The sequence below is a fragment of the Ovis canadensis genome, chromosome 4 (genome assembly GCF_042477335.2).
Source record: "Ovis canadensis isolate MfBH-ARS-UI-01 breed Bighorn chromosome 4, ARS-UI_OviCan_v2, whole genome shotgun sequence".
Taxonomy (NCBI): Eukaryota; Metazoa; Chordata; class Mammalia; order Artiodactyla; family Bovidae; genus Ovis; species Ovis canadensis.
The window spans coordinates 85,241,115-85,258,193 of record NC_091248.1 but is presented as its reverse complement, the minus strand read 5'-3'; positions in this window follow the sequence as shown (position 1 = coordinate 85,258,193).

Genomic DNA, 17,079 nt, shown 5'->3' with positions numbered 1-17,079 from the left:
TTCCTTACAATTCTGTCAGTTCCTTTGGAGCTGACAAAGTCTTTAGTCCCTGCATTCCCAAGGTGAAGCATGCCTTTAGCCTCCACATTCCCAGGGCTCTTAATTCAGAGCCTACCGCATAGGAGCACTTAATAAACACAGCTTCATTTTCTCCTTCGGGAACAATATCACTTCTATTTATGGAGCAAATGCAGGTTTGTAAAAGCTTTAATTTACTTTCCCTATGCCTCTGGAGCAGAGTTGCGATGTCTCATTCTAGGTTTGTAGTTGATTTGGGCAAATTTTAACTAATTTGCCTAAAATCAACTAACTTGTGAGTGAAAAAGCAAGAACTGAAATCTCCATCTTTCAAATCTCAGCCCAGTATTCTTTTTAACTTCAGGTTTAAAATGCATTTATATTCCCAAAGAGGATTGATTCAACAAGTATTTAAATGCAACCATATACTGGGCACTGTTCTTCAAGCTGAAAATACAGTGATACATAAGACAGATCAAGTAGAGATTAAACAAAAAGTAGTACTTATTTATTTACAAATGAGATATTTAGCATTTACTATGTTCTAGGTGCTATTTTTGTATGTTTTTTATTTACAGAGGAAGAGATTGAAGCACAGAGAGGCAAAATCACTTGTCAAGGCTGCACAACTGGTAAGTGGTAAAGCTAGAATATAAATGCAGTTCGGTTCCCCAATCTGTGCTCATAACTACTCCCCTAGTCTGCCTCATATAAAATATTCTGTAATGTGAGGTCATGATAAAGTTTCTAATATAAGAAAAGCAGAGTACGAGGCAAAAGGGATAAGGGGATACTGCTTTAGACATGGAGAGCAGAAGCAGCCTATCTGAAGAGGTGGCATTGGAGCAGGGGCCTGAATGAAGGGAGGAGTGAGCCTTAATAGGGAAGAGCATGGCAGGGAGAGGGAATAGCAAGTGCAAAAGCTGAGACAGAAAAGTGCTTGGAGAGTGTAAGGAGCAGCAGCGGGCAGGGTTAACAAGGGAAAAAGTGACAGGGGATGCATTTAGAAGGGTGATCGGGGGCAACATGAGATGGGGTTGCTTTTTCAGCTGGACTAAGAGTTTTCATTTTATTTTAGTATGAATTATGTTTGCCAGTGATATAAATTTGAAAACAAAATCTTAAAAGTGAGGAAAAGGTTGGGAATTCAGATAAAAGTAGGAAAAAGTAAAGCAAAACCAAGGATGTGTGTGTGTGCTTGCTGCTGCTGCTGCTAAGTCGCTTCAGTCGTGTCCGACTCTGTGTGACCCCATAGATGGCAGCCCACCAGGCTCCCCCGTCCCTGAGATTCTCCAGATAAGAACACTGGAGTGGGTTGCCATTTCCTTCCCCAATGCGTGAGAGTGAAAAGTGAAAGAGAAGTCGCTCAGTCATGTCCGACTCCTACCAGGCTCCTCCGCCTATGGGATTCTCCAGGCAAGAGTACTGGAGTGGGGTGCCATTGCCTTCTCTGGTGTGTGTGCTTAGTCACCGTCATGTCCAACTCTTTGCAACCCCGTGGACTGGAGCCTGCCAGGCTCCTCTGTCCATGGGGATTCTCAAGGCAAGAATACTGGAGAGGGCTGCCATGCCCTCCTCCAGGAGATCTTTCCAACCCAGGGATCAAACCCAGGTCTCCCACATTGCAGGTGGATTCTTTACCATCTGAGTTTACATATAAAATATAGACCTTACATTTTGCTAGTGTATGTAGATCATTGTCTTCACCAACATCAGGCTGCAAATTTGAGCTTGAGCTTCCTTGTGGCCATTGCAAAGAGGGAACTATGGGCCACTCCATGCTTCTTAGTACCAAAAGATAAAAAGAACAATCTTGTTTGGAGGCACACCTATTCCTAGTACTGAGACCTTAGGGATTTCTCTAGCTGACGGAGAAATTGAGTTGAAATCCTGAACTGATCAAAAGAAAAATTACAGCATTTTGTATCTAGACAGAGAGATTCTCTAACTACACTGAGATGTACAAAGTTCGAGTGGTGTATTCAGAGTGGAAACATTAAAACTGAATATTAAAATCTTCCTGTGTTTCTTTATATTCAGAAGTTTTGGTCCACACACTTTACAAAGAACACATTTTGAGGCTCAGATCATGTCAATGATGATCAAGTAGTTGACCTAGGAAATGGTTGATTCGGTGGTTTAGGCCAGTGCAAAGGGGGAGGGGTGGAAGGCAGCATGGTCAGGCTGCTCACACTGTTACTATGATGGCTGACAAAAGGAAATGGACCACATAACAGCCCCATAGAGGCCAGGCAAGGACAAGGTGGTTCTCATTTCTGGCATAGGAGAAAAGAGAGGAGTCTGCTCTTTTATTATATTCTCTTGATAACCATTACTGCAAACCAACTTTTTTCTGATTACTAGAAAATGGAGAAAACAGGTAGATTGGCTGACAAGCCCATGAGGGGCATGATTCTCCATGAACCCATGTGTTCATTAGTACTCATAACAGCTCCTGTGCTTTGAGCACTTACTCCATTCAGACAGGCTGCATTTATTTCCATGCATTCTAAGTACAGCTCTTTTTCTTTTGGAGGATGGACAAGGAGCCTCACAAGCCTTGGGTGGCATGCCTTAATTAAGTCCCAGAGTTTTGATGACATAATAGAACTTTTAAAAGCCGTATAAATTGTTCATGCCATTCACAGACTACATTACAAATTGTAACACCAGAGCTCCAATGGTCTCAAGTGACTAAAGAAAGGCCAGGGCTGAAGAGGAAGAACCTGGGACACAACTGTTGATGACCACTCAAAGGAAGAGAGGGAAAGAGAGGCACATGGGGCCATGAATAAACCCAAACTTGAATCCAATCCTCTTCAGGCCCCTTCTGATTTTTTGTATAGGAAGGACAGTTATGTCCATCTCATTCTATGAGTGAGGAAAGGGACTCAAGACAGTCTCAGGAAAGTGACTTTTAACCCTCCAGTTTCTAACATGCTCCCTGAGCCCTGACTTTCCCCTCCACAGCTCTATCATAGTCCTAAATATCACAGACAATGTCTTGTCCTCTGTCTTTATTTATTTAAAGTCTGTCTTCCCAGCTGGATTATAGGTCCAAACAGGCATATTAGGGGTCTTGTTCACTATCATTTTCCTAATGGATTCTGTTACCAGAGAACCTTCAATGTCTAGACTTATAGTTGACCATCAGTAGATTTGCTGACAGAGGGTCTTTCTTGAATAAATACCTATCACCTGTCACTCTAGCCAAGGAAATGTGATCCCCTGACTGGAAGTTCATGTGTCCAACCCCAAACCTAGAGGGAGATGGGTTCCAGCAGGACTCTATGGGCCAAGAATTGGGGAGGGACAGTTGCTAAGGGAAAAAAAAAAATGACCTGGTTTAGAAGAAAAGAAAATGCATGACAACCAGGCAAAAACAATGGATAGTCACACCATTACGTGTCCTTTGTGTCCTCATTTTTGGTTGAGGATATTGAGATGTTGTAAGTTTAAATAACAAGTCCCAGATCTTGCAGTGCAGGCTTGAAATTCACACTCAAGTCTGGTTGCAAATGACACTGGAGTTTTTGCTGTGCTCAGTTGCCTGTTGTGTATTCCTAACACTAATCTAATAATCTGGAAAGTATGACAGAAATATAGCATGAGTTTTAGATGTTTAAGTTAATAAAATGAGATTTTCAGTACTTCTCAGTATTTATAAAATGTTGATGAAAAAAGATGACTATGATATGAATCCCCAAGCTATCTAAATCTTTCTACAAATAGAAAAAAAAAAAATCATGATTTTTTTTTTAAGTTCATGATCTCCTTTAGAAAAATTAAATGGTGAAAATGAGTTAATTGATAAATACAAATTCCTTTTTAGAAAGGACACAGATTTAATATAAAATAATTGCCTCTTTATGACTGATTTATCTTAAGCCTTGACTGCATTTAAATTATATCTTGCCCTTATTCAGACCTTATCTAGGAAAATAAATGAACCTTTCATTCTGGAAGGAGATAGAATGGAGAATGCCCCATGAGGAGACAAAGAAGAAATAGTCTGAGTTCTTAAAAGATGAATTGAGTTCCTTTTTTTCTCCTCCTGGTTGGTGAGGAAGACATATATATCCCACTGCAATAAATTGTGAATAACTTGTAACACAGAGCCTTCCAATGTAGCTCTATTAGGAATGCTTTCCCCCACCCGCCAGCGTCCACCACCACTGTCTTGTCCACCAGTCTGAGCCTCCCGTGGGAGTCTGATGCACGGTCATCCACTCCAGGGCCCATGGAGACCATCTTGGTTGCTGTCCGTTAAGATAGGGCGCAGCTTGCTTGGCTCCTAAAACTCCATTTTCATGCTGTGCATTTTCCTTTGAAGTAAGATATGTGACATTCTAGACTTTGAGCCCTTCTTGCCAGGAAAAGGGAAAGCAAACACTGAGACCATCGCTCACATCCTTCAAGCCCAAACAGCTCCAACTAAGGCCAAGAGATTGGGGGCCAGGGGCAGCAGAATGTCTCCGTTATTTTATCTCTTTGCCTAAACAGTCCAGAGTTATTGCATAGTTGCCAATGCACCTCTTTGTAGTGTAGACTAGAAAATTTTACATTTTCATTGTAAAATGAAAGTCCATTTTTCCATTCCATATAAATGAAAGTCATTTTCATGCCATGTGAAATGAAAGTCCATACAAGTTCATTGAATGGACTTAATTGTTTCATAAATTTTCATTGTATAAAAAACGGCTGGATATGAAGCATTATCAAATTTGGGGAGCACACGGGTAAAATCACCTTCTTTCCATTTGCGATAGCCTGAGCATTTGACAAACAAGAAGTTTGGGGACAGGTCTCAGAGAAACAATAGGTGGCACATGCAAGGCTGGGTAAGTAGTTGTGGTAACTAGCATGGCATTCATGGGTGACCTTAACCAGAGCTGTTTATCCAGAGTGGTGGGGGTGGAAACTTGGTTGCAGTGGATTCAGAAGAGAATAAGAGGAATACAAATGGACTCTTGAGGGTAGAGACAAGTCTTTCAAGGAGTTTTGCTATAACTGAGAGTAGAGAAATCTGATCATAGCTTCGTTATACAGTGGAGAAATCATGGTAGTGTTGCATGCTGATTGGAGCAATTCAGTACAGAAAGAAGGGCTTGAGCTACATTTGAGTAAAAAGAAGAGATTGCTGGAGCTGTGTCTTTGAGTAGGAAAGAAGGAATAAGACCTAACGCATGAGCAGGGACTGACCTTGAACAGTTCACTTATCCTAATCAGCGAGCACCTGGTCCCCACAATATAGGTGCAGAAAGTTGGGAGGATACGGCCATGGGAGCCTGTGAAGGTTCTCTTCAGGGTGCTTCAATTTATTAGTGAAATAGAAAATAAGGTCTTCATCTGAGATGAGGACAAGGGAAGGGGCACTGGAATTTGAGGAAGGAGGAAAATATGAAAGATATGAAACACTCATCTAGCTGGACAGCAGAATGAATGACTTAGATGAACAACCCAAAGAAACCTATTTCTGGATTGTTAGGTGATAAACTTAGACATGACCCCACAGACTCAAGCTGTCAGTGCAAGCTTTGAATTCTGATTGGAATTGTCATGTAGTGATGAAATAATGCCTGATGCACAGTGGGGGAAAGTCTACAGGTGGTGGATTTAACCTCACAGTCTTTCAAATATCAAACAGTCTATAAAACAAAAGTATTCTCAATCAAATGAGATAAAGGTGATCTCCTAAGACAAGGAGAATACATTGGAAGATGCATTAAAGAAATATTTTGGTCTTGAGGAAAAATCATTGCAAGTGGAGAAGCCAGAAGACAATTCAGCTTCCAAAGATGGTAACATAATCTAAATGAGAATGTTGTTTAAATGCTGGGGAAACAAAGCTCATCAAGAATATTTTTACAGTATAATTTTGGAAGCACAGAACACATTAATTTTTAAAGCAGCGTTTATAAATAAACTTTTAAACAGGGCTTTGTGACCTGACTTGCTCACTCCCCTAGAATGGCCTTCAGGTGGTCTGCACTCCCTGAATTTGTGCATCAAATCTTGTGTGTCTATGAGTATATGCATATTTCTGGAAGTGAGCCTGTAACTGACATGGAATTCTCAAAATAGACTCTGACTCCAGAAGAATTAATAATGACTTCCTTTTTTAAAAAAAGAATGATCTACATCAGAAAGCTTGTGATAAAGGCAGAATATTTTACATCAAAAATTGTTTGAAATGAAGATTTAGAAACAGCTTGGAGTAGTAAGAAACACAATGGACTGGGGTTAAGAATTTGGCTTCCAGTTCTCAATTTGCTTCTGATAAGCTGTCTGATAATAGACAAATCTCCTCACTGATCAGGGCATTTGCTTCCTTCCCTGCGAAAGAATGGAGCTGGAATGCATGACTGCTGAAATCTCTTTCAGTTCTAACATGGTGAGATTCCATAAATGTGTACTGCACTGCATGAATTTTGTTAACAAAAGTGAGAAGGACTGTCTTTATCTAAAATAAATACTGGTGGAAAGACTTCATGGGTCCTCTGGGTCCTCCTTTTCTTCTCCCAGTAAGTCTCAATGACAAACCATCCATAAATTAAGAGAAATAACAAGTTACTATCTAGAGGGTGCCTTGGCTGAGATGGTTGCACAATACTAAATGACACTTAAGACACATTCCCCTCTAAGGTGCTCACCGAGAATGGATTTCTAAATACTTACCTCTGACATAACAAAATGACAGAGGGGGCGTTATTTGTAATTCCAAGACTAAGGAACATGAAGAGGCTGTGAGTAAGAATATTTCCACATGAGATATATTTGAGTTCCTCCTAATCTCAAGTCCTTCTCACAGCGTATATATTATTGAAAGTTTCACTGACAGAGCAGTGAATTTAGTGATAGTATATAGAGCTCTCTAAATTGTCTGCTGGGTCATCTGTTCCCACCAGAGCACACATACCTCAGTTGCTATGGAAACTAAACTCCAAGATGGATGCCAATGATCCCTGTCTCCGCATATTTGCACCTTTGTATAGGTCCCTCCCACCATGCATCAGGGTTTGATCATGTGACCAACAGAATACAGCAAACATGGGAACATATGGCTTCCACAGCTAGTTTATAAAGGGACTGGAGTTTTTGCCTTGGTCTTTTGGATCACTCACATTGAAGGAAGCCATCTGCCATGTCATAAGGACACACAAGCAAACCTGTGGAGGATGAAAGGAACACCAGGAGCGGCATGCCTGGTCACAGGTAGACTCATCAACCTCAAGCACTCCGTGACAGATTCAACAAAGTCCTAGAGAAATAAATATCCCAATGCCAAGAGGATACATGGATTTTCCATGCAACTAACCAAGATGCTTCTTTGTGCAGGAGGAGGTAGGGGAAGCCCTTGAGAGGAGGAAGGTAATTTTTTTCTAAAGAGGCTATTATTATGACCAGAAGAGAATGATGTAGCTTGAATTTTGAAGATAAGTGTTTTCCACCATCAGCAGGAATAAGGCTCATATACAAATACAGCTCTCCACTAAAGGCAGCTCCATGTCACAACACTTGGTTTCATCTCTGTGCGGCTCCAAGCTTCCACTCCTTTGCCCCAACCTCCCTCAGCTCTCAGTGCCCCAGATCTTTCCAGTAGGAACTGGAGGAGAGATAGGGTTATAAAGGGATGTTACTTTGGAGGCCACTGCAGTGGTCCAGGTGAGATGTGTCACTGCCCTCACTTGTGATGTAATCCAAAGCCAGGGCCGAAGAGTAACCAAACAGCAAATGTGTTTGGGTTTTCATGGCAGCCACTGGGTCCTCGGTGCTAACCTCCTGAGCCAAGCCTCACTTGGCTCACACTAGCTCTGCAGTTCACAGGTTGGGTGACCCCTCACACTCTAGGCCTGGGCGTCCTCATTTTAAAAATAGGATGGAGGTAATAGTGGAGGATAGTGGTGGAGAATTTTGTGTTCATTTGCTTGTTTTGTTTGCTTTGTTTTTTGATCTGGGCATGGGGAAATGAGGGAGACAATGGGACCGGAATCGATTCTTTCAAACAATTATCTAGCCATAAGACTCTAAGGCTTTAAGTTATACCATTTTCTCATGGGAATGCTCTAGTTTCGAGATCACTTCATAGTCTACACTTTAACTACTTTATAAACATAACCTTAAAATGTTCAGCAAGTAGACCAAAGGCAGGAAAGCAACCCCTTAAATACTAGCTGCTGAGGGTCTTTACTATAAAACAACAAGGACAGGCCTTGTTTCTAAACTTAATTAAGGAAAGACTGTTACTTATGGAAATAGGCAAAGATTGCTTCCTAATAGCTAGGCCCTAAGAAGCTAGTCTAATGTGATTTCACAGACACTAAAGGCCAACAAATATACCCTAATGAGCATCCCAGCAGGTGGCCCACCTTGCTAGCTCTCTCCATACTCTACAATCGAGCTGTAATAACAGCCAACCAAGACCAGCTCTCAGATCACAGCCCAATACAAACAAACTCACAGGTCGTCTAAATCTTCTAAGGAAATAAAGATAAATGAAAATCAAACTGACTTGTTCAAACTTAGAGAGAGGTAGATAGGGGAAGGAGTAAGCCAAAAATTATTTTATTGTTTATGACCAAATACAGTGACATAACAAAATATTTTAGCTGTATCAATGGCTAGATTTAGTGGTGTGGTATCTGTTTTATCTTTTTTTTTTTTGCCCATTCTCCCAAAGGTAGTTTTATTTTGCTGAAAAGGCAAAGAAAGGGGTTAGAAAAATTAGCATTAATTAAACTTTATTTCCCTTGGCCACGGGCCACACAGTTCAAATAAAGTGCAGCCTCTAGCGGAGGCCCCTCACAAGCAAAATCCAGAATGCATGGCTTAATTTGTGTATATTTTCTTTGTCCAACAAGAAAAAGAGAAAAGGGTAGATAAGGATAAAAAAAGTAAACAGGAAGTATGTCTGCTGTTCACATCCTTTAGCTTTTTGCTTTTAGAATAAATAGACTGGTGGGACAGAGCTGCTGCTGCTGCTAAGTCGCTTCAATCATGTCCAACTTTGTGCGACCCCCTAGACAGCAGCCCACTAGGCTCCTCTGTCCCTGGGATTCTCCAAGCAAGACCACTGGAGTGGGTTGCCATTTCCTTCTCCAATGCATGAAAGTGAAAAGTGAAAGGGAAGTCACTCAGTCATGTCCGACTCTTAGCGACCCCATGGACTGCAGTCTACCAGGCTCCTCCATCCATGGGATTTTCCAGGCAAGAGTACTGGAGTGGGTTGCCCTTGCCTTCTCCAGGGACAGAGCAGGATATAAAATTATTTTCAACTGTATAGAAAGATATGTAAGTATATACATAAACAAATACTATACATTCTTGACCAAAACCTCCATTAAAACTGTTATCTTCTGACCCTTGCCTCACACATCCCTTCCCACTGCTTTGGAAGTGGATCCAGATCTGACTGCCTCTCACCACTTCACCACGACCCCACCAGTCCAGACCACCATCACCTCTTCAGCAGAATATTTAATTAGCCTCCTAAACAGGTCTCTATGAGCCCTTCCAAGAATTTGTTCTCTAACAATTCTGCTCTGGCTCCCTCTCCCTCCATGACTTCATCTATTGTTCTCCCCTTTACTCCTTCTCTTTCAGTCATGAGAGGTTCCTCAAATATGCTAAGCATTCTTTCATCCCAGGCCCTTGGCACTTGATTTCCCTCTGCCCAGAACACTCTTTGCCTGAGTTTGCTTCTCAGCTTGCTTCTCTACTCTTTTCGCAGCTCTATTGAATGCCTCATGTTATCAGAGGTCTTTTCAGACCACTCTGCATAAGATGGCCAGTCTCCACTGAGGTTTCCCGGAAGTGCCACTGTTTGGTCTCTGATGCTCAGCCCTAGAACTTTCATGGCACGTGAGAGTCTGTCATTTATTCTGCTGATGTGTTACAATGAGTGTTTGCTGCAGCTCAAGGTCTAGTGGAAGTCGACCTGTCCACCATCGTGGACCCATTTGGTTCTAACCAGTTTGTGTTGCGTGCTCAGGCTATGTTATTCTTTCAAAGGGTGTGCCCTGCCCTCCTTCCTTCCTGTTTTACATCTATTTGCTTATCTATTGTCAGAATTTCTCTCTTTAGAATTTATGCTCCTTGAGGTACTGTGCTGTTACTGCTATTTCCCCAGTGCCTACAACAATGTCTGGCACAGAGTTGATGTTCAATAAATACCAGTTGAATAAATAGATGAATGAATAAATGACTAAATAAAATGCATACATATGAGAGAAAATGAGAGAAGGTGGGGGAGAATGAAGAAGAAAAAAAGAATACACAACCTCCAAACATAGCTCCCTAAGGTAATAAGAAGGGTAAACCTCTCTTACTTTTCTGTGTTTTTAAATGTGTAGAATATAAATATATAAATTCTATAATAAAAAGTACTTAATGTTTATCTTAAAGCAGTTTTGTCAAATTTAAGATTTAGCTAAGATTTGAGCACAGAAAAAAAAAACATGCTTTAAAAAAAAAATAACACTGTTAACACAGTTCTAGGAGGATGGACAAGTCAAATAGTAGGTAGGTTTTCCTCAGGCAGCTCCCCACTGATGGTGGAGGGGTTTTTCTGAAACACAAACTTAATTGTCTCATTCTCCACACACCTAAAATCCCTCCGTTTAGCACACAGGGTCTCTTCTAGACCAGACTACCTGTCCTGCTAGTCTTCCTCCTGTCTGAGCCCATTGCCTTCATTTCAGCCCAACCCAGCTCCAGCACTTGTGGCTCCTTGGCCTCCACATACCTGTCTGTTTTCACATACCTGATGTTGGAATGTCAGTCCTTGGCCTTGTTAGTGGGCACCTATGCTTTAAAATTCACCTCTCTTATCAGCCACTCTAGGGGATTCTCTCTGACTCCCATTGATGTAGATGTAATTCCTCTGTGTTGTCTCACTCATTCGAATCTTACAATGAACTCTCAGTCTCCTAAGGAAAGAAACTAAGTCTCAAACTGAATTTTCATGTTCACATTTAACTTGGTGTTTGAAATGTAGTAGAAATTTAAATAAATACTTGCTAGAGGAAAGGGCCAGAAGAGAAAGGGAAGGCAGCTAGGTGATTAGATAGATTAGAGCTATAAAGATGTTGAGGGGGAAAGTCCATAAGATCTTGAGATGTGCACACTAAATCTCCATGGATGTTTGCAAACCTTGGACCTGAGATATTTAAAATGAATAGCATGTGATGGTTAAGAACAGACAGGGCATATGAATTTCAATCCCGGTTGAACCACTTAGTAGCTAATTGACCCCAGGCACATTACTTAACCAATTTGAGCCTCAGTTTTCTCATCTAATAAATGAGAAGAATAATATTGTCTCCCTGATAAAGCTGGTGTGAGGTTAAATAGGGTAATTCACGTGAAGGGCTCAGCACAGTGCCTGGAAGCAGTGAATGTTCAATAAATGTCATTAATGATAATGATGATGATAATCATTAGGAAACAAGACACTGAATGTTTTTAACAGAACAGTAAGAGGAGGCACAATAATAAAACTATCCAATATATCAAACTGGAATTGCAATCAATGGTATTTCAAAGACCAGCCCCTGAATTAACATCATCATATGAGGGCCTGGGGATGTCAACCAGCTGCTCTTTAGAGCGTTCAAGCCAGCGTCACAAGAAAAGGCAGCAGGCTGCTACATTTTCTCATGATAAAACAGCAGTTTCAAAACTGTGTATGCAGAATAGTTCCACAGGATGGCAATGTATGTTCTGTGAAACAAAGTGCTCTGGAATCAAACAAGATTTTGAGACTTTGTAAACCAAGTCTTAACAATGATACTTCTCTGCAAAACTCCTCTGAGCATCTCTGAGAAGGGGCTGGTATAGTGTGTTTTACAGCATACTGTGTTTTACAGATTACTTCCCGGGACTTCTCAAAAATGCCCCAATTCAAAGAAAGACCCAAGGGTCTAGGATTTATCTTTCCAGGATCACTGAAAAGAAGGAAAAGAATAACAACATCCAAATATTACTAAGGGTGAATATTTTGTACTTTTCTTGGTTTTTCTAGATGTATGAAAGTAGGTTACTTCTGTAATCAAAAAACTAAGTAACATGTATTTTAAAACAATATTTTTCTAATTTAAAATTTAGCTAAGATTTGAGAAAAGAAAATAAAAGTAGACATTTAAAAACAAAATCAGTGTTTCACAATTTTTAGGAGAAATGTTCTATGCATTGTGAACTAAGAGAAACAAGATAGGCCTAGCTAATGAATGCAGAGTCCCAGACAATCTTAAAACAGCTGACTCAGAGGGCTAAGGGGCCCTCAAAGACCCTCACAGGGCATGTAACCCTACCTGGACATCCCACTTTGGGAGGGGGAAGACCAGGTCTCAGCAGACACCTCAATGGGCAGATTTTCAATAGAGAGCTATATTGGTCCTGGGATCCCTTCATGCCTTGACTTTGTCCCCTGAACTCGCACAGCCTCTAGGAGGGCACCTCTGCTGGTGTGGAGTCAGGCTACTACTGCAGGGCAGCGCTGAGTTCAAGGTAAGCCAGCAAAGGCCTCTTAACCTCCATCACTGCCAAGGTTCTGAGCTCTTTTCTCTTGTGTTCATTTGCTTTCAAGTATCTTAGGTAATTCTGTAAGTTTCTCCCTTTCATTCCAAATTGGTTTCCTGTCATTTTTATGAGAAGGAATTTATTGGTGCTTTAAAAATATATAAAAATGTCTTTATGCCTAAATCTTTTCTAAACAGGCTTTTCTACTCTGTTTGTTCTCTATCCTGGGTTTGGGTTATTTCTGCACCCTCCCCCACCCTTTTCTGAGTTCGGAGCTTCTGGGCTCAACCAAATGGAAGCGAATCTGGTAAAGGCTGGAGCGTGGATGTGGATGGGGTGGGGGCTGGCAGCCATGAGCTGCTGCCCTTGCTAAGGCCCATTATTCACTCAGTCACTCGGCAAGACTCTGCCCCCAGGCAGCTCATCCCCCTGCCTCTCTCTGAATAATACACACACCTCACAGGGAGCCATCACTTACACAAATAGCCGAGAGCACCTCCAGAGTAGTATTCAGCTACTAAGTGTTCAGATGCCCTGGGGAGGCCAGATGGAAAGTGCCAGCCCGAGGTCAGAAGCCGAGTCTACCGGCAGCTTTCTAACTGGCCTCACAGGTGTTTCCTCTGCAGGGCAAAGTGGTGGTCATATTGAGGCCAGGGCTGCCCTCCACGTCCTAGGGAAGGGGCTATGCACTTTGCCAGTGCTAAGCAAGAGACCTCCCTGGGATCATGGCAAGTGGTGGGTTCACCACTGGAGCTTGGGCGAGAGGGGGATTTGGGGTGGCATATGCCAGTGAGCTGAAGAAGGGAATGGCAACCCACTCCAGTGTTCTTGCCTGGAGAATTCCATGGACAGAGGAGCCTGGTGGACTACAGTGCATGGAGTCACAAAGAATCAGACATGATTGAAACCACTGAGCAAGCAATTGGATATATATATATATATAAATGTATATATATATGGATATATATATATGGATATATATATATAAATGGATATATATATATATATATATATATATATATAAAGTTTCATGATTATCTTCAGAGACCCACCAATACAGCAAATTGACCTACTGGTAAGCCCACAGAAATACGTCACACCCAGGAGGCCATCAACAGATTAGACAAAGAGACACGCAATAGCTGTGATAGGGCCTGTCTTCATTTTCTGGGGTTAAGTGACTGTTGCAGAATAATCCATTTACTCTTCGTGAAGATGGCCATCTTGACAGAATCAAATGGGGAAGGCCCTGCCTGGAGCAGAAGCTGTGTGCCATCACGGTGACAGTGATTTTAATTGATATCTGTCCCCAGGGACAGCTTCTCTTCCTCCTCCCAAGTGAGAAACTGCACTCCACACGCATGGCGTAGGGCCAGGTAGGGTGTTTTCTCTTAGAGCAGAGCAAGGCCAGAACCAGCTATGGAACACCTTGTGTGCTTGGCTGGCCTGACTGCCCCACCACCCTGTTCTGCCAGTCACTGACCAGTGTTCTGCCAGGTTCCCCCTCATGCCATGTGGCACCCTCCCAAGGATCCTCTTATGGGGAAGAGCCTTGGGAATGCCTTGGCCCGCAGCCTCGAGCACTCAACCTCCACACCTGAGAGCTCTTAGGACTTGGTCAGGACTTCAATGCCCGCCATGCTCTTATCCTGGAGGCGTGGTGCAGAGCAGGGTGAAGCCTGTGAGGAATGGAGGGCTTCATTATTCATGACTAAATCCTTAGAGACATAGCAGAAAAAGGGAGGACTCCAGAGGGAAAGGGGAAGGGATGCTGAGCCAGATATCTAAATTTCCCCTCTGTAATTTCCGCCTCCCTTTGGAGTTCTTAAAATTTGATCCTACCTTTGGTGTTACCTATAATGGAGGGCTTCCCAGTGGCGCTAGCGATAAAGAACTCGCCTGCCAATGCAGGAAATATAAGAGACATAAGTCAACCTCTAGGACAGGAAGATCCCCTGGAGAAGGGCATGGCAACCCATTCCAGTATTCTTGCCTGGAGAATCCCATGGACAGAGGAGCCTTATGGACTACAGTCTATAGGGTCGAAAAGAGTAGGACACAACTGAAGTGACTTAGCATGTGCACATGTGTGGGGGAATGGCATGCTTCCTTAAATCACATTTTAAGCAATCATTTCCAATATTTCTTCAGAGACTTTTTGCTTTTTTTCTAGTTAAGCTTAATAGGACAGTGTTGGGGTGTGTGTGTGTTTGCACACATGCATGGTTAAGAAAAGTATGTATTCACTCCAATAGCTCATTGGCAGGATGGAGGCCTCCAGTAGGTTCTGGGTAATATCTGAAAGACTTTTAGCCCATCTGTCTGTTCAATCATTTGTTCATACATGCCAAACATATGATGCAAAGATTGGTTGTAACTGGATGCATAATGGGCTTGGAAATCCAAGTTATAGTCAAAGGATACATGTTTCTGCTCTATAAGGTCTTTGTTACTAGCAAAATAATTCACTATAAATATTTCAATTTTGAAAATAAGTACTAAACTCTCCGGTCAAAATTTAAATCAGAGCAAGTCCAGTGAAAAGCATTAGTCTTTGTCAGGACTTTGAGTAGTTAAAGAGAAGGTAACCTGATTCCATCTAGTTTACAGCACAAGAGGAGTCCATCCATGCACATAGCTGAGAAGTCCACCATTATCAGATTTCAAAAGTCAGGCTCTGGTGGATCCAAGGGCTTGGATGACATACAGGGTTTCTTTCTCCCTCAGTCTCTTTCTCTCTCTCTTTGCCAACAGATGGGAAGATAATACTGGCAGCTCAAAAACCATCTCCTTGCAGCTATTGCTCCAAATTGATCAGGCATGCACACACTTTCTCAGCATCTATGTAATAAAGCTCAATAAAAACGACCTTCTCAACGCCAATCACTCTGGCTTGGAAATGGAGGACCTGGACTAGCCCTCAGGATCATGGCCCTCTTCTGCATTTGGGGTCATGTAGAGGCCTTGTAAAGTGGAGAGCTGATGGGGTGAAGGGCTGGCAGACTGGGATGCTGCTCTGGGACTTGTGGATATATGGGATCCTGTAGAAGTGGGGAATCACATTTCCCTAAAGGACAAGTAAGGTGTGCTTGCTAGAAGAAGGGTAAAAAAAATGCCAGGTGGACAAATAATTTCTCAAAGCATTATTGTAAAATGTCACTGGAAAGGGATTGATTCTGACGAAAATAGTCTCAGGAAACTAAAAGTGGAAACAGAGAAAATACTGAGATGATTTAAAAGTGTTGAATAGATTATCATTATTCAGTTATTACTTGCTCAAGAGAGTTTGCTTCAGAAAATACCTTCACAGTGAAAATTCAGGAATGGTGGTATCTTGATTAAAATGTTTGTTTTCATAAAACAAAGTCCAAATAGCCTCAGAGTCAAAACAACTTTTCCTGGAACTGAGGTAGTTTTTCCCCTAAAGAAGTCCAAATTTAATTAAGAAGGGATAAACAGCATCTGGACATTCCTGATCTTATATCTTGACATAATTTAGTCCCAGAGGCAGTCATATTTTCTTAGAAGACGATCCGCTCATTCCTTCTCATGTGCTTTGTCCTTGAATGGGGGAGAGAGGAGAGGTTGCTGGAATTTGTCACAGGCTCGTCACTATCACCCATCTTCTCTGCTTTAGGAGACTCTGCACTAGAGATGAGAGAGAGAGAGAGACCCAGTACTTCACTAAAGTATTCCAAAGGCTCTTTGAAATCATGGGGCTCCAAAGGGGGTTGCTGTCACCAACCGACTTTTGGCTGTTCTGCTTTACACAGTTTTATGACTTTTAATCTATTTCCATCAGTTATCTTGCTTTATGGCTGCAAACGATAAGATAAACTGGGTCCTCTGTCTCTCTCTCTCTAGGTCAGTGTCACAGGCTACAGGACTCACTGCTGGTCTGTAAACGAAAGCAAGACCATGGCCTCTCAGCTCTCTTGTAACCTCCCCCATAACAACTCATGCAGGCAGGATACTGAACTCCAAAGCCTGGCTCACTGGGCAAGAGACTAAGCTGATGCCAGTTTTGAAAGAGGTTTAGCAAAGCTGTCTCCCTCAGAGATCCCATCATGCCTGTTTGACAAAGCCAACCTCCCTTCTGGTCCTGTGTGGGCAATTTCTCCTTAAAGCTAAAGCCGATCAGCTGTGTGACTTGAACATGTTACTTCACCTTTCTGGGCTCATCTATAAAATAAACAGAATTAAGGGATTTCTGTGGCCCTTCTAGTTCTAGCAACCTACAATGCTGTGACATCGGGATGCTGTATCCCACTACCACAATATAAGAGATTTCTCTCCAACCATAACTCCTTCTGGTGTCTGTCAGATAAAGGCCAGCCCTAACCTCACCCCCAAAGGGTATGTTTGCAATTGCAGGGACAGACAGGGGGCTAGGCACCAACTATATTCAGATTAAAACTGGTAAGGTTACATCAGTAGCATCCTTAATAGTGTGGCCGTTTTTTTTCTCCTTCTCGCCTCTGGGATTAAAGCTTGTGTGCTGACTGTTGAAAAATCAGTCATTAACGGCCAGGAAATGACTTC